General features: G+C 45.4%; 1 protein-coding gene across 1 annotated transcript in view; it reads left to right on the forward strand.

The window, feature by feature from the left end:
* The first annotated feature begins 763 nt into the window (after positions 1-763).
* LOC141578013 (uncharacterized) overlaps positions 764-23,591 on the forward strand; it is a 119,391-nt gene continuing 96,563 nt past the window's right edge. The window contains exons 1-2 of the mRNA XM_074366564.1: positions 764-1,157; positions 4,208-4,925. The gene's annotated coding sequence lies outside the window, so the exon portion shown is untranslated. The remainder of the gene's footprint in view (positions 1,158-4,207; positions 4,926-23,591) is intronic.

Consider the following 23,591-nt stretch of genomic DNA (forward strand, 5'->3'; position numbering starts at 1 on the left):
ACAGGGGTCCTTAAAATGGAGGATATTTCCCAGCTGAGTTTTAATTCAGAGGGAGGTGTAGCCATAGAGCAATGTTCAGAAAGGCTGCTGACCATGAAAATGGAGGAAGTCGTGGGGCACAAATAAGGAAGGTGGGTTACCTCTGGAAACTGGAAAAAAAAACAACAACAAGGAAACATTCTCTTCTAGACCCTCTAGAAGGAAGGAAACCTGCTGCTACCTTGAATTTAGCACAGTGAGGACTGTGTTGGATCTCTGACCACAGCCATAAGCTGATAAATCTGTGCTGGTTTAAGCTCTTAAGCTTATGGAAATTTCTTACATTGGTAAGAGGAAAATAACATAGTGAGCCGTATTGTAACGGATTAAAGGTATAGGATGGGGTGTGGAGAGGATTCTGACATTTACACCTAAAAAACAACCAGGTGAAATGGGAAGTTGTTTTAAGGAAGACTTACCTGGCAGGGCTGTTAAGCAGACTGGAGCGAGGGGAGCATTGGAGTTAGAGGAATCAATTAAATCTCTACAAGAAAAATAAGGAATAAAATGTAACAGGGCTTCAGTGATAGTGGATGTAGGAATGGAAATGGGCAGAGAGATATAAATATTACTTTGATATTAGCTACAGGTTTGATGACTGCATGTTGGGGAGACTTAGCCGATGTGTGGACTGAATGTTTGCATCCCCTCAAAATCCGTATGTCGAAACCCCATCTCCCAGGGTGATGGTATTGCGAGGTGGGGCCTTTGGGAGGTGATTTGTAGGATAAAATGAGGTCATGAGAGTAGAGCCCTCATGAATGGGATTAGTGTTCTTATACAAGCCCCCAGAGTGCTTGCTTCTCTCTGCTCTCTGGGATATGAAAATATTGGGAAGACAGCCATCTTCGAGCTGGCAATCCTCTCAAGGATACATTGACCTTGAAAGTCTCAGCCTCCAAACCATAAGGAATATGCTGGTTGTTTAAGCCACCCGACACGCGGTAATTTGTTACAGCATCCCAGACTGACGAAGACAGTGGAGAATGCCTCTGAGTTTGGCACTGATTGCCTGGAGAATGCTGAAACCCAGGGAAGTGGGCAGCACAGACGTTTACTCATTTAATCCTGCCAACACAGTAGGAGATAGAGTCCACATATTCCTCGCTACTTAAAAGGTAAGGAAAAAGAGGCACAAATAATAACAACGACAACAAAAACAACAATAATTTGTCCAAGATTCACACAGAACCCCCTGGAGGCAGAGTGAGAATTTATACTCAGGCAGGCTGGCCCAAGAGCCCCTGCTCATAACTAATAAGTCAGATCATCTTGCTTATGTGGATCAGTTTTTTCAACTGTGATATGAGGATACTGTGTCTAGTAACTTATAGTTTCAAAATACTTCACTGTAACGCAATCATTAGTCACCGGCCTTACAAACCACAGAAACCTACACATACAAAAATAACTCGTTAGTTCAAGATAACCAATAACGTTTTTAAATAATATACCTGCTGGGCCTTTGCAATAAAATGTCTTTTTATAATTCTGTCTGGCTACAGAATAACTTCATACTACTGCATGCTGCTGGTGGCTCCCATGTTGGACAGCATGGGCCTAGAGATTTTAAATTACTTGCCCAGACTCGCCCAGGAAGCTCGTGGTGGGATCCTAGCTATAGTCTGGGAGTTTTCCTTCCTATCCAACAAGTCCCTCATGGAAGTTTAGAAGCTTCTCCTTTGGTGCCCAGCTGTCTCTCCGTACTTATAACATCTTGTCAGGTGTTCCAGCCTGCTCCTGAACATCAGCCAGAACCCACTTCTGCTCTATTTTGTCCAGGTAATACCTTCTAGCAACTTCCATTGCCTTCTTGGCATCAGTTGTTACCTGGAAGGGTAGTGGCTAGAGGTGGAAATGTGTCCACATGACAGGTTTTTCATAAACATAGCAGGAGTGTTCAAGAGAATAAAACGTCAGGAAGATGAGAAGAAACAGGTCATTTAATATACCAAATGGGTACTTTCAATGTCTGTGTTTCCGAGTCCAGGCTTGTTCTGCTCGTGCATTACAGGCCAATAAATCAGGAGACCAGGTTTTGGGGCAAGAAATAGCGACTTTAATTTGGAAAGCCAGCTGAGAAATGGTAGAATAATGTCCTGGGGAACCATCACCCCAAGTCAGATTTCAGGCTCTTCTTATATTAAAAATGGGAAGTGGGAATGCTTGGTTGTTGCAAACTTGGTGTATGAATTCTTTGTTGTTAGAATCCTTTGTTCTTGCAGCTCTTCACCTGGGTCACATCCGTGTGAACCTCCAACAAACAAATGTTGTTTTCTATTCTGTAACTTGTTATCTTTATGTGAATAGAAAGTGTTAATATCCTTCAAAGTCAGAGCCTTGAGAATAGGTTCTCCTGTATATTTCAGGCTCTAGGCAACATTGTTTTACAAAAGGTGCAGAACCAACAAGACTAAGCCTAGGAAACAGGGCAGAGGGTTAAAGTCAAAGGAACAGATCTAATATGGAGTCAGATTTTTTCTTTCCTATTTCAGTAGTGCCATGGAGAAGGCAGTTTGGGCAGCTTTTCGTAGGGTCCTGGAGGCTTTCTCTCTCAGCCTCTGTGTGCCTCTGTTGAAAAACCTTCAAAGCTATCTGGCCTGCTGGTAAACCACTCCGCCTTTTTTGCCCTGAAGATGTGTTCTGTTTATAACTGATCTCTACTTCTTGGAAAACAACTCAATAAAAACTCTGTTGGTTTTCCACCAGCCATGGGCAGTGGTGAGGAATAGCACTTTATTATTTTATAAAAAAAAAATTAAAGAAGTCTTAAAACAGCACTGGGCACATAGGAGAGAGTCAATAATTGCTTCCTGGCTTAAATCAAAATTGATAGCTCAGTGATTCCATGGCTGCTGTATTTGCTGAGCTTGCTAATCCTTTGCTCCATTACACATTTTTTAACTGAAAAAGAAATACATGCATGTGGTTAAATAAATTCAAACAGAGCACAAAATTACACAAGTGAAAGAAGTTTTCCCTCATCCTCTCTTCTTTCAGCCCTCCCTGGAGATGCCACAGTTTACAATCCTCTGTGTGTTTTCCAGATATGCTATGCACATTCCGACCTATGTATGTAAATTCCTTTAAAGTATTACTTATTTTTAACTTAAAGGGATTTAAATCCTCAAGTGTCTTCTGCCCTGTTAATAGAAAAGAACAAATCTGACTCCATAATAGATCTGTTCCTTTGACTTTAACCCTGTGCTCTGTCTCCTAGGCTTCATCTTGCTTGTAAAACAATGTTGCCTAGAGCCTAAAATATACAGGAGAGCCTATTTTGAAGGCTCTGACCTTTAAGGATATTTAACACTTTTCCATTCATGTAAAGATAAGAATTTACATAATAGAAAATAACGTTTGTTTTGTTGGTGGTTTACAGGGATCTGACCCAGGCAGATAGCTGCAAGAACAAAGGATTCTAACAACAAAGAATTCCTATATCAAGAAGATTGCAAAAACCAAGCTCGTAGGAAAGGAGCCTGAATTCTGACTTGGGGAGATGATTTTCCAGGACATTAGTTTGCCATCTAGGTCTACAGAAAGTTGCTATTCCATGCCCCAACACCTGGTCTCCCAACTTACTGGCCTGTCCTGCACTAAGGAGAATGAATTTAGACTCAGTAACACTCCTATCTTCCTAGCAAGCTGGGCACTGGAATTGAGGGCAGCTATCCCACACCCAGGGACATACTGTGTGCTCTTGATGGTTCCCCGAGGGTGGGGTGTGGTTTACTCAGGAAGGATGGGGACTATGCACCAAAACTCAGGCAGTATGCTCCTTTTGGGATCTGACCTTGTACCTCCCGCTCCCCGCCAGTATAACACCTGGGACAGTGGAGGTAAAGCAGAGATCTTGCCTGCCTGTGTCCCAGCGTGTAAAAGGGGAATAGGTACACTTTACAAGGTAGTTCTGAGCGACAACACCTGCGGGTGCTTGGTTCCCAGAGCAAAAGGAAACCCAGCTCCACTTTGGGGAAACGGGTGTGATCCCCGTATGGGTCCTGCAGAGGCCTTGGGTGGAGGGCTGGACCAGGGAGGTAAAATATGAGCTGCGGGCCTTGAAGGGTTAGAGAAGTGTGCAGAGGCAGAACTGCTGCCTCCTTCAGGATGCCCCCAGAGTTAAAACTATTTCTCTCCATCTCTGCTACTCTCCTCCAACCTCCAGATCCCTGCCTTCTCTCTGCTCCTCCTGTCCATGTCTCTCCCCCCACTTTTCCCCTTCTCCCCTCCTCCTCCCATCTTCTCCGTCCCTCGCTTCCCCACCTTCTCTCGCAGAACCCAGAGAGGATCGCTGGCCCTCCTGCGCATGCGCAGTCAGTGCCAGCTGGAACGAGGGTTGGAAGCTCCAGCTCCGAGCATGGGATCGGCCCCAAATTCTGCTCAGCTCTTTCGCCTGGTAGGACTTTTGCTCCTGCCCCGGCGCCACGGCCACAGCTGTCCAGGGCCAGGTGTGCACCTGCCGCCTCTCGCCCCAGCCGGGCTCCTCTGAGTCCGCGGCTGGAGTCCCTTTCCCCTCTCCCGCCCGCGAGTCCTCTCCTCCCGGGCTGCCTCCCCTCGGCCGCCGGCCCGTCCCCGCCACTGGGCGGGCTGTGTCCCGGTCGGGCGGGGTCTGCGGACCCGGATGGGGGCGGGCGGATGGGGCTGGGGCTGGCCTCCGAGCGGGGCTACTGCCCGCGTCCCCCCCCGGCTTTCCCTGCCCCGCGACCCCGGGGCTGCCCTCGTCTCCCTTCCCCTCTCCCTGGGGGCCAGCTCAGTGTTGTGGGCGCTCCTCCCCGGGCTGAGAGCCTCCGGCTGTGAACCCCAGCTTCTGCTGGTGGAGTCGGGAAAAGGGAGCGTCAGTCCTGAGGGATTTTCCGTCTCCTCCCTCAGTGTTTCTGCCCCAGGTAAGTACCTTGAACACTTTCACGTGTTATGATGGCGGTGCTTGATGATGTCACTGTTTTTATAGTGATAGGGATTACAGTGTTGAAAGCAAGGCTTGGTTCAGTTAAAAATGAGCTGAAGGCATGAGGCTGTGACATCCTCCATCTTTCCCTCTCCCAGGGTGAAACGTGTGACCGTCGATCTTAAAAAGATAGTTACAGTCCCTAACTAGCCCAGCCCAGCTAGGGTGTGTTAACAGGAACAGCACAACCAGAAGCGTTGGAGACTCAGGGACATTGCAGTCCTAAAGAGCTCCTGGCAAAATTTGGTTTGTTTTGGTTTTTTGGTTCTTCTTAAATTGTGGGACAGACTAGTTGTATAGAGGGAAAAATAATTGTCAAGAAATATTTATTCATTTAACGTCTTTATTGTGATATTGTTCACACACCATGAAGTCCACCCACTTAAATGCTACAATTCAGCAGCTTTAGCATATTCACAGTGGTGCAACCATTAATATTCCAGAACGTTTTCATCACTTCAGAAAGACCAGTGGAAATGATTGACCTATCCACCCCTTCCCAGTGCTGGTTCTAAAGAAGATTCTTGGTTGTTCCTGACCATAAATTATCTTGTTACCCATAAAAATTCTGGTAGGAAATCTAAACAGAATTGTATTGAATCAGTCTATCAAAGCAAGAAGAATTAATGTCTTTATGGCATAAATTTCTTCTACCCATGAATATATCTCGGACCCTATATTTTCATATTTCCAGAGCCTGGCCCATGGGAAGTCCTCATTAATTGTTGGGTTTGTGAATGATGAGATTCTATACATCGTTAGTTGCAAACTGAAGCCTTTCACAGAAGAGAAAATAAACTCACTGAAGCCAAGTGACTCTCTGATGGTCAGAAAGAGTGACAGCCAGTGCTGGAGTGATTCAGCGGACTTGGTGTTTGTAACCAGAATTCTCCACCACCTACAGCTAAGGGGATCAGAGTATTCTTTTATTTTTTCTAAATGGCGTTGCTTTTATTTTTACTTATTTTTTAAAATTATTTTTTATTGAAGTGTAGTCAATTTAGAATGTTAGTTTCAGATGTACAGCAGAGATTCAGTTATAAACATATGCATATGTATCTATATATCTTTTAGTTTGTTTTTAGTACAACTCATTACAAGAAATTGAATATAGTTCCCTGTGCTATATAGTAGGTCCTTGTCATTTATTTTATATTTATTAACGTGTATCTGTTAATCCCCCCTTTCCTGCCTGCTAACCACAGTTTGCTTTCTATGTCCATGAGTCCATTTCTAGCAGCACCTTATTTGCTAGTAATATATGCTGGTTGGCTGCTTTCAGTCTCAGTAATTCCACCTTATCTGTGGGCATTTTCCTTCTGGTGGGCCTGTGTGTGGTTTGCTCACGTGATATAAGAGTTGTGTATTTGGGAGAACCCCAGGCCTCGTGTAGTGCTTGGTACAGAGTGCCCACTGAGCTGATGCTTGAACTGGGAAAAAAAACAAAGTAAATGTTGGAATTTCCACTATGGTTGAGACTTCCAGGTTTCTATAACTTGTTTATCCCACATTAATGTTGGCTGCACACATACTGGGTAATTTGGTGGAACTTCATGGTATGATGGTGTAGAGACGGGGCCTTGTATGCTTCTTCTCTTTCCGTTTTCTAAGACTCATTCTCCTGGGCCTTCCAGATCCTCCCCCAGAAGTGCCCAAGGCTGGCTTGGTGCTGCGCTGAGGCAATATTTGTTAATAAGGCCTTTTCCTCATCTCTTCTGAACCTCCGTTTCCTTCTCTGCACAATGAAGACTTAGACTAGAAAAGTGCTTTTCAGTTTCTTTTAAGCCATGTTTCCTTTGAGAAACAGAAAATACAAATCTCTCCTCCCATTCAACATATAGATTTTGACACATCCAAAATGTGACATAGCTCTTTGTGGAAAATTGAAGTGATTGTGATTCCAGGTGGCACACAAAAGAGTCTTCAGAGATTTATTGCAGGGAGAGGGCAGGAAAGGGGCAGTATATCCCACTTTCTAGTGTGAGCACTGGAACAGGGGCTGGGGTTTAAATACGGTGTCCGACGTGGCCCCTCTCTCATCTTTTTTTTTTTTTTTGCCTCTCTCTAATCTTGCACAATGTGATAAACCTCTCTCCCTCAGTTTCTTAATGCGTCAAGTTGGGGTGATAATAATTTAAGTGTTTTGTGAAACATTATACACATAAGACATTTGTTTCTCGGTAGAAACAAATCCTGCGAGGGAATAAGGGATTTCTTTAAAAAAAAAAAAATCTTGTCCACAGCACTCTGTCTTGTGTCTATTCTGAAGTTTCTTGAGGGTGAGTGTTGGGTCTAAACTCCATCGTGGGACAGGTGGCCCATGGGTCTGTGTGCCGCAGATTGCCCCCTCCTCCCCAGTCCTCTTCCTCTCAGTCCAGGATGAAGTTCCCTAGTAGATTTACACAGAGATCTTGTGGAAATGGCTTTTCATTTTATTGTTTCACGAAGAAGGGCTGCCATCATGATCTCTGTAGTCAGGTTTTGGTGGCCTGAAGGCTATGCAATTACGTTTTTCTATTTAATATAAAGAAAAAAATTACAAGTACAAAATTAGTCCTACGGTGGTGGCAGGGATTCTTGAAAGTGGGGACCATTAGCTTTGTTAGTTTCAGGTGCAGGGGCCTCTGGCCATGAGGACACATCATCGTGCTCCGAAGTTGGAGGGACCAGTGGGCTCAGTGGGAATGTTTACTGAGTGTATCTCATGGGCTGGGCATTGACCTATTTGTACTGTGTGTTCCTTATTTGAGACAGTGAGCACGTTTAACCTCAATAGCCTCTTTAATAAATTAGACTTTTTAATTTTGAGATATAATGTAGATTCCCATGTAGTTGTAAGAGATAATATGGAGAGGGCCTACGGACTTTTTGCCCAAATTTCTTTAAAGGTTCCATCTTGCAAAGTTGGGATACAATTCAGTAATGACTCACTAACCCTTTGAGGTTTGTGTTATTGCCCTCATTTCTATTCATGATTAAACTGGGGTTAAGAGGAGCACACAGGCCTGCCCAGGTCACCCATGGTTAGTGTAGAGTCGGGTGAAACGTGGGCTTGGAATTTCCAGGCAGTACCAACATGATGCTCTGTGGCAGGGAGCAGCATTCACTTTGCTTGTTTATTCATTCATTCAACAAGCATTTATTGAGTAAACTCTGTGGGTCAGATGTTATCATATGTTTATCTGATTCTTCAGTACTATGGAGAATCCGATAATGTTTCCTTCTTTTTTTAATCTGAGAAAATTAGTTCTAAGAGGTTATAAACCCCCCAAAGGAAATATAGCTCATAAATGAGGGATAGTAAATTTGTACATTTCCTTCTTTTTATGCAGGTGGTAACCTAGGCATTTTACATTTGTAATGTTCCATAATCCAGATATATTCTTGTAAGGCAAGGAATTTTTTTTAATTGAAGTATACTCATGTTTACAACGTTGTGTCAATTGCAAGGTGTTTATTTTTTCTTGAATTTGGAATTCAAAAAATATTTTTTGAGGGGGGTAAATAGGTTAATTTATTTGTTTCATTTTTTTTAAAATGAGGTACTGAGGATTCAACACAGGACCTCATACATGCTAAGCATGTGTTCTATCACTGAACTGTACTCTCCTCCCCAAAGCAAGTTTTCTTATCAAGTATTCTGCAGCTTAGGAGTTCAAATAAATTGGAGTTGAAATCCTACTGTGTTTCTTTGCATTATATCCTGCTGAGGGGTGTGGAAGCAGTTCCTTTATTCATTCCTTTATTCAGCAGTTTTGAGCATTGACTTTGCATCAGGGCCTGGCTAGGTGCTTGGAAACAGAAAACAAGAAATGACCCTTTTCTGCAGAGGGCGGAAGCCTAGACCAAAAGCTGCGTAATGTGATCCGAGCTGCGGTAGCCATGTGCAGACGCTGAGGACAAACTGTACCCACGGCTTTGCTTTGGCTTCCCCTGCCTTCTGACTGGTACACACCAGGTCACCGCAACCCAGTGAGGCCCGCAGCCCGCAGCACAGTATGTACCTCGGTCTCCTCTTCCCTCTCGTCAGGGCCTGCAACATGAACATCCCTGACTACGTGCAGTGTGCTGAGGACCACCAGACTCTCCCCATGGTGGTCCAACCCGTGGGGATCATCTCAGAGGAGAATTTCTTTTGCATATATAAGCGAATCTCCTTGGTGAGGCAGATCATCCCTTGCGGCTCGCCGTGGGCACTCTGTATCCACTAGAGTCACCACTATGCGCCCGAGAATGGGTGGAGCGACTTCCAGACCCACCGCAAGGTCGTGGGCCTTGTCATCATTACCGACTTCCTCTTGGCCAAGACCTTCGAGAAGCTCCACGTGCAGAGGAGCTGTATGGCACCACGCTCTATGACTCTCGGCTCTTTGTCTTTGTGCTGCATGGGGAGGTGCCCGAGCAGCCGCGCACCGACGTGGCCTTCAATTTACGAGGACTGCAGGGTGGTGGAGAAGAGGATCGAGGACTTCACTGAGTCTCTCTTCATCATGCTCAAGTCCAAGTGGCTGGACTGTGCATCCGACAAGACTGGGGATAAGTTCTTCCTTCTCTACATCCTGTTTGAGAAGGAGGACTTTGTGGGATTGGACACAGAGAGCAGGAAATTCTACCTGGATGCCCGGACACCCTGGCTGTGTGAAGGGTTGCTTCCCTACATCCAGAAAGGGATCAGCAAGGAGGAGGGCTGTCTTGTAGCCAAGGCGTGAGGGAGGTGAAACCCGCCGGTTTTCAGACGTTTAAAAGTGAATTCGCCTTTGTTTCAGAGAGATTCTTTTAGGATTATTATGGACACTTACTCCCGCTTTTCAGCCAATTCCCCTGGTGTGACCCCTGGAGTTGCTGTCCAATAGAGTAGCCAAAGCCACTGATGCTAGGAGAGCTGGGGAGGAGGCTGCTCTGAGCTGAGATGTGCTGTAGGTCAAATGCACATCAGACGCTGAGACTTGTCTAGTAAAAAGAATGTAAACTATTTTGTTTCTTTCTTTATTGATTACATGTCAAAATGATAGTATTTTACATACTGTAGAATAAGTAAGATATGTTCTTAAAATCAGTTTCTAGGGTTTTTTTTGGGGGGGTTACATTTTTAAATGTGGCAACTGGGAAACTTTCTTTACATGGCTGTCATTTCATTCCTGTTGGACAGCATGTCCTGGGACAGTCTCATTCCTTTGCTTATAGATGTCATGCTGAATCCTGAGACGCAGAATGAGGTGCTGGTTGAGCTGGGAGTGGAGCCAGTATCTCCTGCCTCCCAGGTCCAGCACCTGCACGGCTCAGGCCCTCTCTCCCTGCCTGACAACCACCATGCCAATTTAGGACAACAGAAACACTGCCAGGGGCTTCCAAATGAGCTCCTTACGCAGGGAAAGGCGTGTCACGGAGCATGGGGCACAGCAGGGAAAGATTCGTCCTCACTTTGTCCCTGTGATTAGGTCAACGGACCCACTTTGCCTTGGAAGTGCAGACGAGCTCTTCTGGGCTGCCTAACCCCCACATTCTGCTCTGTTTCCCTGTGTATCTATCGAGATGTCCCTTGGGCAGAAGAAGGTGAGATGCCTTTGCCGAGAGGTGGTCCCCCTTTGCTGGGGAGAGTGTGGAAATCTGTGCCCCCCCGACCTACGGCCTCGGGCCTTGAGTCTGGAGAGGGCTCATGGCGGTCCCACAGGTGACGGTCGGAGGGCCTGGCACGTGCTGCCGGGCCTGATGTGGAGGAGGTTTTCTGCGATTCTCTGTGAGTCTAAAATCAGATTCTACTTTCTGGTTGTTGGTAAGTTAGAGGAGAAGATGCCAGAGAATTGATAAAAAGAAAGTCCAGACCAGTCCTGTGAGTGACAGGCACAGGGGACCCGAGTCCCACCTGCTTGTGGTGCCTGGCGGGCTCTGGATGAATTTTCACTTCCTCCCCGGACATACCTCTATATCTTAAGGAAGGGGCGAGGCATGTCGTGGCCATGACCAGGACTTGTCCTCACAGGGCCCCGTGATCTACACTGCTTTCTCCCCTTCTGCTTCTTGTAGATGAGCTGGCAGATGTATTGGCCTGGGCAAAGCTGAGGACACAGATGCCAGCACCGTGCCACTCCCAGGCTGGCTCCATTCCCGTCACCTGTCACCACCTGCTGAGTCCCCAGGCGTCAGTCAATGTCGGTACATCGGTGCAACGTAAGCAGGGACCAACATCTCCCCCTGGACAAAATGGTGGGTTAGCAGTGGAAGCCTGGAGCCCTGCCCCAGCCCCCGGACCAGTGCCTCTTCTTTTGTCACAGGAGGCACTGGTGACATGTTTGCTCAGCAACTGCTTGGCTCTGAGTCTGCAGACCCACCAGAGAATGCCAGCTTGTTTTTGCCTTTTGAAGTCTGTCCTTGGTATTTGGCGGAGTAGCTGGTTGTGTGCTTAGCCCATAGTGGTTGACACTGTCACCATTGTTTACCCAGAACCTTGTGTACCAGGCATGGCTCCCGGCATCAAAATACAGCAGTGCATTAAACCTCCCTCCTGGTGGGCCTGTATGTTTTGGTACCGTAAGGGCTCAGCCAGCATCTGAACGTCAGTGAGATAACGCGGCCTGTGAGCTCGGGTCAAGTAAGTTCTCCTCCAGTCACTTTTACTCCATTGTTGCTTTTACTATTACACAGTCATTACTTTTTTAAACAATGCTTTGGTGCAGGAACAGAGCCTAATTCTCTCCTGTTACTCTTGCTGGGAGTGAGTAAAATTGTCCAGCTTGAAATGCGACCACATTTTGTAGCTCAAAAGTTGTTTACACGCATCTAGGTGAAGTTTAGGTTTGGGGCGCTGACCACGTTGGGGTCCCCCGGCAGCGCCGCTCGCTTCAGGCCCCTGCCTTCCCTGGAACAATAGGTGAGGGTGGGTCTCACCGTCCCCTCGTCCCTGTCCTCACCTAACTCACGTAAATTCTTGTAATTGCTCTCATTTTTGTTCTCATGTGTTTCTAATTTTCGCTGTTCCTCTTTTCCTTTTTCTATTTACCTTTCTATCTTGTACCGCCCTGTGAGCATGTTGTTGCGTCTGAAAAGTGGACTGTGCACACCCTGCATTGGAAATAGCGAGATTGTCCTCCGTGCTGTCCCCATAGCTTTAAAAAGCAAAAACTTAATAGTTGCCTTGATCCATATATTATCCTAGTCATTTTTTTATTTTCTAGATTTTTGGAATTTTTGCTTTGTTAGCACATCACCCACTGGTGTTTGATACCTGTTAAAATCCTTGCTTTGAGGAACCAGTTTGGTCCTCCTTATGTTTGGTGACAAATGCACACTTATTAAATTTGTTTGATTGTTTTGAAGAAGTGAGATGTGAATTGATTTAGGCGGCTGCTGAGGGATTTTTTTCAAGGAGTATTTAAACTTGGAATGTCAAAATCTGCAGCATCTTCCTTGATTCTGGCTTTTAGACAAACGTGCTTGGCACGCGGTTCAGGGCTGTCGCTGTGTGACGTGCGTGACGGAGCTTCCTGGCCGGCGGTCACTGGTGAGAAAGTGGCAGTCTCGGGGGTGAGCAGCTGCAGGGGATGCTGTTGGAAGAAGCAGTCACCGGTTTTTTGTTTTTTGTTTTTTCATTCACTTTCCCGGTGCCATTTACTTAACTTTGCCTTCATAGAGAGGCAGGAGCGGGTCTAAACTCCATGCCACTCTTATTTTCCCTTTACGAGGCTGGTTTTTCTGAGTATCAGAACAACATGGCCTTCTCCTAAGTAGCTGGCTCACTTGGATCTGGTGGACACAGGGACCGCTAAAGGGGACTGTAGCTTCCTCTCTGCTCCAGCCAGTGGGCATTCAGAGCCGGGTCTGTGGTTTGCTCCAGCAGCCATGCAGTCCTCCCTGCACCAGCCTTTACTATTAACCCATGATGGCAGTAAATAGCTGACTCCGTGTCTGTTGCAGCTGACGTTCTCCACTGACGGCCGTGTCGTTAGTTTGCGGTAGTGAGTCTCCAACACCCTATTCAGCTGTGAAGTGACCTTGCAATCTCACCCAAACCCTGGTTCATCTCACCCGGGGGAAGGGTTTGGCCACCACCGTCATGCTGGCCATGAGACCTTGTTTCTCCTTTCATGCCCTGGTCCACTTGTGGACACTTCATCCTTCACTGACTTGGTCTCGCTTGAGACAGGCCAGACGTTCTGAAAGAGCCCATCACATTCTGGGGGGGAACAGATCACAAGAATCGCAAGTAGGAGTCTAGGCTCTCTGGGTTGGCAAATGCAGGCTGGGATCTGTGAAGGCTGGGCTGTGCCCTGAACACAGGCCTTTCCCGTGGCTCCCGAGAGCCCAGGGGTCGGAGTGAGAACAGCCTTGCCTGGGTTCCCCCATCCTCATCTGCTCACTGGCAGGTGTGTCTCCTAACTAGGAACTCCCCCAAACTTCGGGACCTTCAAAGTTCAGACCACAAGAGAACCTTGAGTCCCTTCTCCTGGGCCTCCTTTGTGAGAATCCAGTGCCTTCTGAGATGACCAGAGGCAGGAGATGCCTCCCCCTCCAGGGAGCTCTCTTCGGAGGACTGTGATGCACTGCACCTTGCTGTCAGCTTGTGGGGTTTCATCCGTGGTCCTTGCAGAACCAGACTTGAGACTGGCTAAGCAATAGAAATGACAAGACTGATTCCAGAGCAGGGCCGGGGGGAGGAACAGGGGAAATTGAATGTGACCTCAAAAACCTAGGTGGGTTCTGGGTCTGTTACTAAAATCTGGAGCCTGGGAGGTACCTGCCAGGAATCGAACTCTAGAGTAAATGGTGGACATGAGGCATTTTTAAGATTCCATTTGTCATCCAAGTTAGGACTTCAAAGAGGCTCTCGGGTCTATGGCCCCTGGGCTCAGGTGAAGGAGCCGGACTAGAGATACACGTTGGGAGTCGTCACTCTTAGCTGGTGTTCACAGCCGTGCAGGTGGATGAGCTCATCTCGAGAGGTGCAGACTGAGGCTGAGGCGAGTCAGGGCTGTGCCTGTGTTGGAGGAAAGCCCAGACCATGCAGCTTTGGCGTGTCACACATTGGCGTTTGGGATTTTCAGAGCAATGGCATTTATCCTTAAGGGTTCTGGGGGTGGGCAGGGCCACCCAGGAAGAAATCTGAATGGAAGGTTGTGGCCACGCGTGCGCGTCTGGGGATGATGCAGAGGCTGCATGTTCCAGGAGGGGAACCTCCTCGGAAGATGGAGTCGGAGTGAGGAGTGTTGAGAAGGTAGTCACACTCACCTGTGAGGGAGGGACAGAGGCCTAGGGAGTCTCCACCCTAGCGGACTCTCTTTCCCACGAACAAAAGGCCAGCAGTCAGAAGATTTGAGGTGAGAAGGAGCCAAAGTGGAGAATGGTGGTTGGACAGTACTGGAATAGTCTCCCTGCAAAATAGAGTTTAAAAAACCCAGACTCTTAAGAACATTGATAGTGACGTTGGAGGATATAGTTCTTTTTCTGGCCTCCTAAGGGTAAGACATGTATCCGGGGATACACAGAAGAATCGGGCATTCTGGTCCGGGGCTTGACCCTTACCAGTGGGAACAGGGCAAGTTTAAAGGGGGAGAAGGGCAGCAGAGGGAAACTAGCCAGGTCTCGTGTCAGGTAGCAGTCGGCCTCACTACTTGCGTGTTGCATTCACATCCGTGCCTCCCAGGTGGGCGGTGGCAGCCCACTTTTGCAGATTGGGAAGCCTTCTCAGAGGGGTTAAGGAATTGGTCCATTTCGCGACTAGTAAATGCTGTAGCAGGATTCAAGCAGGGCCTTGTCAGACTTCAAGGGCATGTTCTATCTACTAATTCCTGTACCTCCCTGTTGTACCTGGATTGGTGAATTGGGTCAGTATTGGAGCCTTTCACAAAAAGTACGATTTAAGTGCCTCAGGACTCTTTCCCAAAGCTCAGTGTTCTTTAATGGTTCAGAAGCACCGCAGTGCTTTTCGCCCCACAGAGGTAAGGTCTTACTCTTTTGACGATGACGTGGTTGCAAATGACGTACAGGTGCAAAACCAGACTTAGCAGCTTCTGAAGGGAAACTCTCCAGTTCTTCCTTGATAGGCTTTCTTCCACGGGATGTAACCTGCTGCAGCGTAGGTCTGAGCTTTCTGTATGGAGTGAGGGTTTGATATCCAAAGTTAGCAAATAAGGGTCAGATGGAGAAAATCGACGTTAACAATTTATTTTGGGGTTTCATTAGACAAGATGCACTATCGCTTAATGGCCCATATAACGTATGTAATTGAGTACAGAACATTGCATTCCTAACTTTCTAATGAGAGCTGTCTTGCATCGTAAGGTTGTCTGCTTTGGAACTTCAGCTCAGCCAGTAGGGCACCTGTCAGTGTGTTGGTGTGATTGCATTTACACAGTGCATGTAATCTGGGCTTCCTCTGCCCCAAACACTCCAGTGCAGAATCATAGGCTGTAGCCATCACTTAGTTATACAAATACTTCTACAACTATATGATACAAAAAAAAAAAAAAAAAACAAAGAGAGAGAGAGAGAGAGATTGCCTTTATCAAATTTCCTTTGATTTTAACTGCAAACTGTTGTTGAGCAGCTCTGGTTTCCTTTGGATATGAATATGTACATTTCTTTGCATGTAACTTGGATTTTAGACTAGAACACCAACCTCTTGCTTTCCATGAGCCACAAAAATCATAGCCAAATGACATACGTATTAAACATTTTATTCTTTTCTTCTGAGACAGAATTCTTGAATCTGGGACTTGGGCTGTGATTTTGCTTTTTGCTCTTCCCACCCCTCTTATCGTCTCACTCCTTTTTCCCACGTGGCCTCCAAGAGGTCATGGTCTCAGAGGAGCAGGTGGACAAACACCAGTTGGTCGCCAAGCAGTCCTGCTGTAGAGGGAGCCCAGCCAAGAGCTAAAGGACATCATCAGAGAGGGCTTCCTTGAAGAAATGTGCTCTACATTCAGTTATGAGGACAGAGTAAGAGTCAGCCAGGAGAAGGAATCAAGAGGGTGACTCAGGTTGCAGGAGCAGCCCGGGTAGAGGCCTGGAGGCTTGTGGGGTGGGGACTCGGGGAGAGTGCACTGTGTGGTCCAGGGTGGAGGGTGCCCCTGCTTGGGAGGACACTGGAGTGGGCCTAGGGATGGAGGGCTTAGGAGGAGCTTGGTTTTTTACTAGAACTGACACAGAAGAGGCAGTGAAGTGTGTCAGCAGAAAGTGACCCTCAGGAGAGGTACTCCTGGTTTTGCTTCTGATGTTCTACAGAAAGAAGGGGTCGGGGTGGGCGAGAGCAGCTCTGCCCGTCCTTTGAGACCCACCCCTTCATTCATTTATTCATAACACATGCAATTCTGAGTGTCCAGGGGAGAGAGTGTGGACTCACAGTAGTAAGCAAAATGTATTGCTTCTTGAGAGTTTAGCATTGTCAGAAGTTGTCTTAGCGTAGAATGTTCTAGGAACACAGCAGGGGCACCTAACCCAAAGTGTAGAGTTTCGAGGGAAGGAAGTCGCCCTTGACAAACTGTCAAAATGGGCTTGGAGGCAAGTGGGAAGTAGCAGCAGGTCAGGGGGCGCCTGAGGTCACTGGGGACCTGGGTACTGAGGTGAGGCTGGGCGAGCAGCGTCGGGGGTGGGGTTAGAACTCTACCAGGGAGCCTCTGAAGGGTTTGAAGTGGGGGTGATGTAATCAAATTTGTGCTTTGGGAAGGCTGTCCTGGCTCCGTGTGTGTGTGTGTGTGTGTGTGTGTGTGTGTGTGTGTGTGTGTGTGTGTGTGAGTGAGTGAAGCAGGGAAGAGGGGGAGAGTGCCACCAACTGGGAGGGTCATTAGAAGACCATTGACAGGCTGGGGGGCCACCAGTGGGAGAGGGGCGTCGGGGCTGCTTGGGGATGGCAGGGGCAGTGTGAATGCCGGATTTCCTCATGGGGAGAGCTTATTAACGGGGACCCCCTAGCGGCACCTTGTGGCTGGAAGAAAAAGGATGCAACCAGGTGGACTTTTCTCTTCTTCCCTGCATTGTGTGATGATCTTAGCTCAGCCAACATCTGGAAGAGAAGAGCTAAGTTTCAGGGTAGCACAGGACATTGTTGAGCTCGTTCGAGTGAGATCTGATAGGATTTAGTCTTGTGTTGAGATCTGCATGTTCACTTAGCTAGAAACGTCCCGTCTTTTGGATTTCCATAGGGGTATTTATTCTTGATAAAGATTGCTTTCTTGGTGAGAGGAAATTTAATACAGCTGCTGTGTTTCTCAAAAAAAATCTTATCTTTTAAGAAATTTAATATTCAAAAGAATAGCAAAATTTAAAAATGATAAAGTAAGGCTTTGGTGTAGTTTCTTTGGTTTCTGAGTTAATGTAGAGTTAGAGCCTTTGCATTACTTAAATAGCACATTCCTGTCAGTATTTAAAGTGCTGTTAGTGAGCGCCCCAGGACCCACTTCTCAAAGCATCATTAAATCTTGCTCTGAAATAGTGAAGTCATAAAGGTCTTGTTGGCAGAAGCCAAATAGTTGGTTTATAATTTGCAGCATAGCACCCTTTATAAAATAATAATAGGTTCAAAATTAAGAAAGTGGAAAATAATTGATTTTTTTAAAGCTGAAACATAATCTTTCTTGTGTTAATGTTGCAACTGGAAATTTCGAAAAGAAAAATCCTACTGTAATATCATCTACGTGGAATACATATATGTCTATCACGTTTGCAATGTAACTGCGCAGTGGTTTTTGAAGTCAGGACCATTCCAGCTGAGTTACTGGCAGTGATGGTTGCTGGTTTTGAATGGAAGACCCTAAATTTGCTTTCTTAGCTTTATTCTTTTCTTTTCTGTTCTCTCTCTCTCTCTTTTTTTTTTTTTTTTTTTTTTTTTTGTAGTGAGAGGGCTCAGTAGTGCTTTGCCAGCATGATTTTGGGGCAATTTGGGGGCAGATATCGTGCACAAGCAGTGAGATATTTCCATGCATTTTACTTTCCGGACATCACCATGGAACATGTGGGGGTTTGTGCCTGCAGGCCGGGATGCTGCAGGACTCCCTGGTCCATCACCTTTATGTCTTGGAGCTGCTCCAGTCAGTGAATGACTTTCTGTGGCTTGGAGGTAAGGTGATCTGATGCAGATGATCAGATGTGTAACTAAGTACTGTTACTTGAAATAGAAAACCTATCAAAAATGGCTCTAAAATACAGGATGAGGGAGGAGAATTGGCTGAGCTGCTTGCATGGGGAATATTCTCAGGTTACTCCCTCATTGTGTCTCCTGTCACTCCCCCCCCAGTCACTCCCCCCCCAGCCCCAGTCATCGTGAAGCAAGCATGAACTTTCTCAGAAACGCGCTGAATTTCTTTGTGCCTCTGTTTCTTGGCTTTTTTTTTTTTTTGAAAGCACATCTTGCCCTTTGCTTAAATGCCATCCCTGCCTAGTCACCTCTTACACTCATTCGTCTGGAGCTCGTCCATACATAGCTGCTGAATGGATGAACAGAATGTAGTATCTCCATGTTGTGGAACATTATTCAGACGTAAAAGTGAATAAAAAAGAAAAAATAAATATAGGGGAATATGAAAAAGGCCACCTGCTCTGGGAAGTCCACACTGACTGCTCAACCCGCACTTTTCCCTTTGAAACCCAATCACTTATGCTCCTCTCTACTCTTTTTGATAGTACTTACCACCTTCTAATAAACTTTAATACTTTCAAAAAAAAAAAAAAGAGAGATGCTGATACCACTTCAACCTGGACGAGCCTTGATAACAGCACGTTAAGTGAAAGGAACCAGACACAAACGGCCACATATTGTTGAATTCAGTGATCTGAAATGCCCAGAATAGGCACATGCAGAGGCAGAGGGCAGGTGATGGTTGCAAGGGGTTGGGTGGAGGGGGGTTGGGGAGTGATTGCTAGTGGCAGGGGTGTTCTTCTAGGATGATGAAGTGTTCTGGAAATAGATGGTGGTGAGGGCTGCACAACCGTGAGTGTGCAGAAGACTGCTGAGCGCTGTCTCTGGGAGTGCCTGTGGTTGGGGGCGGCTTTATTTTGTTCTCATCCGTGAAGAGTCATCTTGTGCTGAGGCCATTCTACTCCTATGAGTGGTGAGGGTCAGAGACTTTGCAGAGTCATGTGTTATTTTCCCACATGCTGAGTGTAGGCAAAAAAGGTTTAAGCCTGAGAAAGTGCTCCATCTGCAGAAACGTCTTTTAGTTTTGCATGGTGTAAAATTTTTGAGAGCTTTTTAATCGTTGAGGACAGCCTGTGGGTGGGAAACAGCCTGTGAATCCTGGGTGAGTCCCGGAAGAGCTGCGCTTCCCTCCCTGACACGGGTGGGGATTTCACCCCCGTTCAGGCAGTGAAGGGCCCAGACCCGAGAGCGGAGTTGACAGTCGTGAATATTTACATGTATCCGCTGCTTCATCTTGGATATTAATTTCAAGCTGAGTCAGTATGTGGCGGCAGCCTCATCCTACATCAGGAATCTATAGTATCTGCTCTTTGAGGTGAAGACCTGACAGACTTGATTATTTAACAGTCTCCCTTGAATTGATATGTCAGATTCCTTTGTCAATAATAGAACAGCAGAATTATAGACGTCCTTTATTGCCGATGTGACCTGGAGCAGGTTTAGTCTCTGTGCCTCAGTGGCCTTATCTTCGGTTGGGGAAGATGATAACAGTGCTTCCCTCAGAGGGTCTGGTGAGGGGGGAGTGAGAAGCACAAAGTGAGGACTTACAAATGATGCTCATGAATGACCGAATTTAGTGCTCCCAGCCTGGTGAGGCCTCAGGGGCAGAGATGGCAGAACAGACCATTCGTAGCCGGAGCTCGATCCGTGTTGGCAGCTGTTATGATCAGGATCACCCCTGTGGGTTATCAGGCAGTTTTAAGACTTGGTAATATGAATTCATGAATAATGTTAAAAGATTAGACAACTCAGATCCGGTTTACATAGTTCTCAAGATTTCCTGTGAGAAATGGATATTTTTTTCCCCATCTTAAATCTGAGTTGATTCTCTAAAAAAATTCTGCATTCCTCCACCTTTTTGAGTTAATTCTCCATTTCTTAAAAAAAAAGTTTTTAAATGGAGTTACTGGTGTCTGAACTGAGGGCCGCATGCATGCTGAGCACATACTCTCTCAAGTGAGGTATAATCTCCCCCCTGATTTTTTTTAAACTTTACTTTCTTTGTATGCAGAGGTTAGTGACCTCTAATTCTTTTTCTGGAGACTTGTCCATGAACCTGTAAATCTATAATTAGTGGACAAAATTTGATTTATTAAAAAAATCAATGGAACATTCTGCAATCCATTCAAAAGGAAATGCTCATTGACATAAAATGTTTCTCCTTTATGGTGATTTCTAATTTTTGGTCTGCCTTAACTTATTAAAAGTAATCCTCATCATCATAATGACCAAGCTTGCTCTGAGTGGACACTTACCTAAGGCTAAAATGCTTTCCTCATGTTTTAATTCATAGCAGGTGTTTAAGGGTAGGTATCAGTGTCTCCTTTTCTGCAGCTGAGGGGTTGAGAGACGGGGCAGCTTGTCCCAAATCTCACGCAGCTGGCGTTGGCAGGCTCAGGGCTGGAACCCAGGCTGCACAGGATGCATTCTCAATGGCTCCTCTGATCAGCCCCAAGTTGAGTGGTTTCCCGAACTCCTGTGAATCCATAAATGACCGATTTTAGCGATCTCAGCTTCATGAAGCCTTCAAAGGAGAGACACCAGTGAGAATGTTAGACAGAGTGGCATAAATTAAAATTGTACATTTTCACAAATGTTGCTTTCTCAGGCAATGAGTTAAAAACTTTATATTTTTTTTTATTTTAGTGCTCTTTAAACACTAAAATCAAAACATTAAAAATGATTATACTGCAAAATTGGAGTGGACTTTGAAAGTCCAACCATTTCTAATGATGTTGCTTGTTTTTCTCTAGTGGTGCTTATTGACAGAAAAATTTACAAAGACTGAATTGTTTCTATGTAGTCTTAGTATGGAGGAAAGTTTTGTCAGTGAATATTGTAAGTAAAATCTTTACTCTTTTCTTTCCTGATGATGAATATGTAAGTTGTTTTCATGGCTTAAGTACATTTCCTCATTTGTGAAATTTGAGTGATGCCCTTTACCTTGTTTGACTGTGAGATGTGGACGCCTTGTATATGAAGCACCCAAGAGCTGCTTAGTAAAAATATGCTGTCACAAGGACAGATAGTTTAGAAGGATCAACTCTGAATACTAAAGAGGGTGGCTTGTTTCTGATGCATATTCAATATGCATATTTATGAATATATGAATATGGCTTAAAGTAACAAGGATTCAGGGTTTTGTGTGTGTGTGTGCAGTATGAAGTTTTAATGAAATCTTTATCATTCTAGTGAGACAGGGACTAGTTAAATCACCTTAAGCAGACGGCCTTGAATATTATTTACACAGAATGTGTGTTGTTACAACTCAGAATTCATGTTGCCTTGTAACCATCCACTCAGACATTTAAATTCGTAGGAATCTGACCAGAATCATTAAGTTTAGAAAAATCTACATTGATCATTTTCAGGGAATAAGCTTCTCTCTTTTGTGATTAAAGAAAATTTTGATTTATTTTTCTGCACACTTAATAGGTTTTTAAATATCAAAACATTGATTTGACTTGTCACTTTTATTAATAGAATAAATCTCATGCTGTTTTAATGTGCAAATAAATGTTTTTGAATTTCAATACACTTGTATGCTTTCCTGGCTCTTTGAGAAGTATTTTGCAAGATACCTAGATTAATTACTGTTGGAAAAATACAGACGTGACTTTTATGAATATAGGCCTAGTACAGATCTGTTGGTTTTTGCTACAGTGCAAGACATGAGGCCTAGGAGAGATTTGCTGCTGATTGCCAGGAGGACAGATCCCAGATCTCAGTCTCCCCTCCTGTAAAATGAAGTGGCTGGACTGGATTCTTTCCTCTACTAAGAAGTTTCCATGAGCCTGTGTCTTTTGTTTATATTCAGGAGTATTAGCAATGTCAGATTAAATACTGAATACACCTCCCTTCCCCGAAGCAAAGTGCAGTATGTGCTACATAAGATATAATTATCTGATTCTTCTTTCTGATCCAACAGGCAATTTTTGTGTTGCATCTTTCCCAGCAACCTGGAAGGTGTATTTAGCCATAGGTGGTGCTGTTGCACCTTCTAACAGTCTTAATATTCCTTTTGCAAAAGAAGGTTTAACAAATGTTATTTTGTATTGATTCCGTTGCTTAGTGCTTCAGAATAGCACAATGTCCATTATGTCTGTCTACCTGGAAAAATTATTCTGCTTATGTCTTAGACTTATTCTGTCATCTCGCTGTGAACTTTTCAGACTTGCTGTGCAAACAATGGCAAAATCGGTCTTTTATTCCAGTGTTAGCAACCAGTGAGCCGGAATTTTATAAAGCAGCTAAGAGCGGCCTCTGGAGCACCTTAAAGCTGGAAAGTGTACTGAGTTCCCTGAGTATTGACCCAGCAGCTGTGTATCATTTGTTGGGAGGTGATTTTGTACATATAAGAAGGGGTGTAGTTTTTTGTCTTGGGTTTGCGTGCACGTGCTGCCACTGAGCCACGTGAGCCTGAGTTAGTTTGCTCTGAGTTTTTCCCTCGTCTGTGAGATGGGGACGCTCGTATCTGCTTTGCAGAATTGTGAGAATTAGAAATTATATAAAGTGTTTAGCACAGTGGGAATGTCAAAGGGCTCATAAAGTTTAGCTCCTGTTTTGTATGAAGCCATCATTTTACAGTCTTTGGCAGTTACTAAGAAACAGGAAAATAAGAAAAGCTGGTTTTATGCTGAAAGATATTTGAGGAGGTTCCATAGTTCCTATACCCATAATTTAGCATCAGCAGGGTCAGGACAGTTACACAGTCGCCCTGAACCAATGTTAAGCCACAGAATTTTTTGTTACTTCATATATATTGGGGCTTAATGGGACCCAATACATATACACATGTTTTCTCCAGCAGCCAACTGAGAGATGACACAGAAGAACAGGCAGGCGATAAATGGCTCCTGTATTACTGATGAAGCCACGTTCTCCATGAACTTCAGGGCTGTGGGAAAATGCGTGTCATGATACTGTGCCCCAGAACTAGAGACTCATGCAGTCCCAGTTAGCTCTGGGCCACAGTGAGCCTTCCCTTAAGAGGATCTGCCCCATCATGCACAGGGCTGCCTGCCATGGAGCTGAGCATCCCGGGTGCTTCCCAATGGTGGCCAACACTGGAGGGAAAGGAAAGGTTTCATATGCCCTTCTTGTAGATCCGGACTCACACCTCAATCTGTTAGTGTGAGGAGGGCTAGCCGTTGTCCAGGGGTCAGGGGTGTGAAGGGAAAAACACTCTCCATGGACCAGATTGTGGAGGAGGCATCCCTTCCCTCAGTTTAAACAGGTGGTGGGATGCAACAGAAGGGTGCTCCCCAAGAGTTTATAAGAGGGGAAATAAGGATTTCCTTTGGGACTCAGACTAGCCATGAAACACAGAAGATGATTAGAAGGGAGATTTGTAAATCACTTTCTTATTAAATTCACATTTGTTGAGCACCAAAAATGTGCTACATTCTTTTCTGAGCGTTTTACAGAAATGAATCCTTCAATCTTCACAACAAGTGAATAAGGAAAGTTTGATAGTTA

Source organism: Camelus bactrianus, chromosome 6, assembly GCF_048773025.1.
Source record: "Camelus bactrianus isolate YW-2024 breed Bactrian camel chromosome 6, ASM4877302v1, whole genome shotgun sequence".
NCBI classification, from domain to species: Eukaryota; Metazoa; Chordata; class Mammalia; order Artiodactyla; family Camelidae; genus Camelus; species Camelus bactrianus.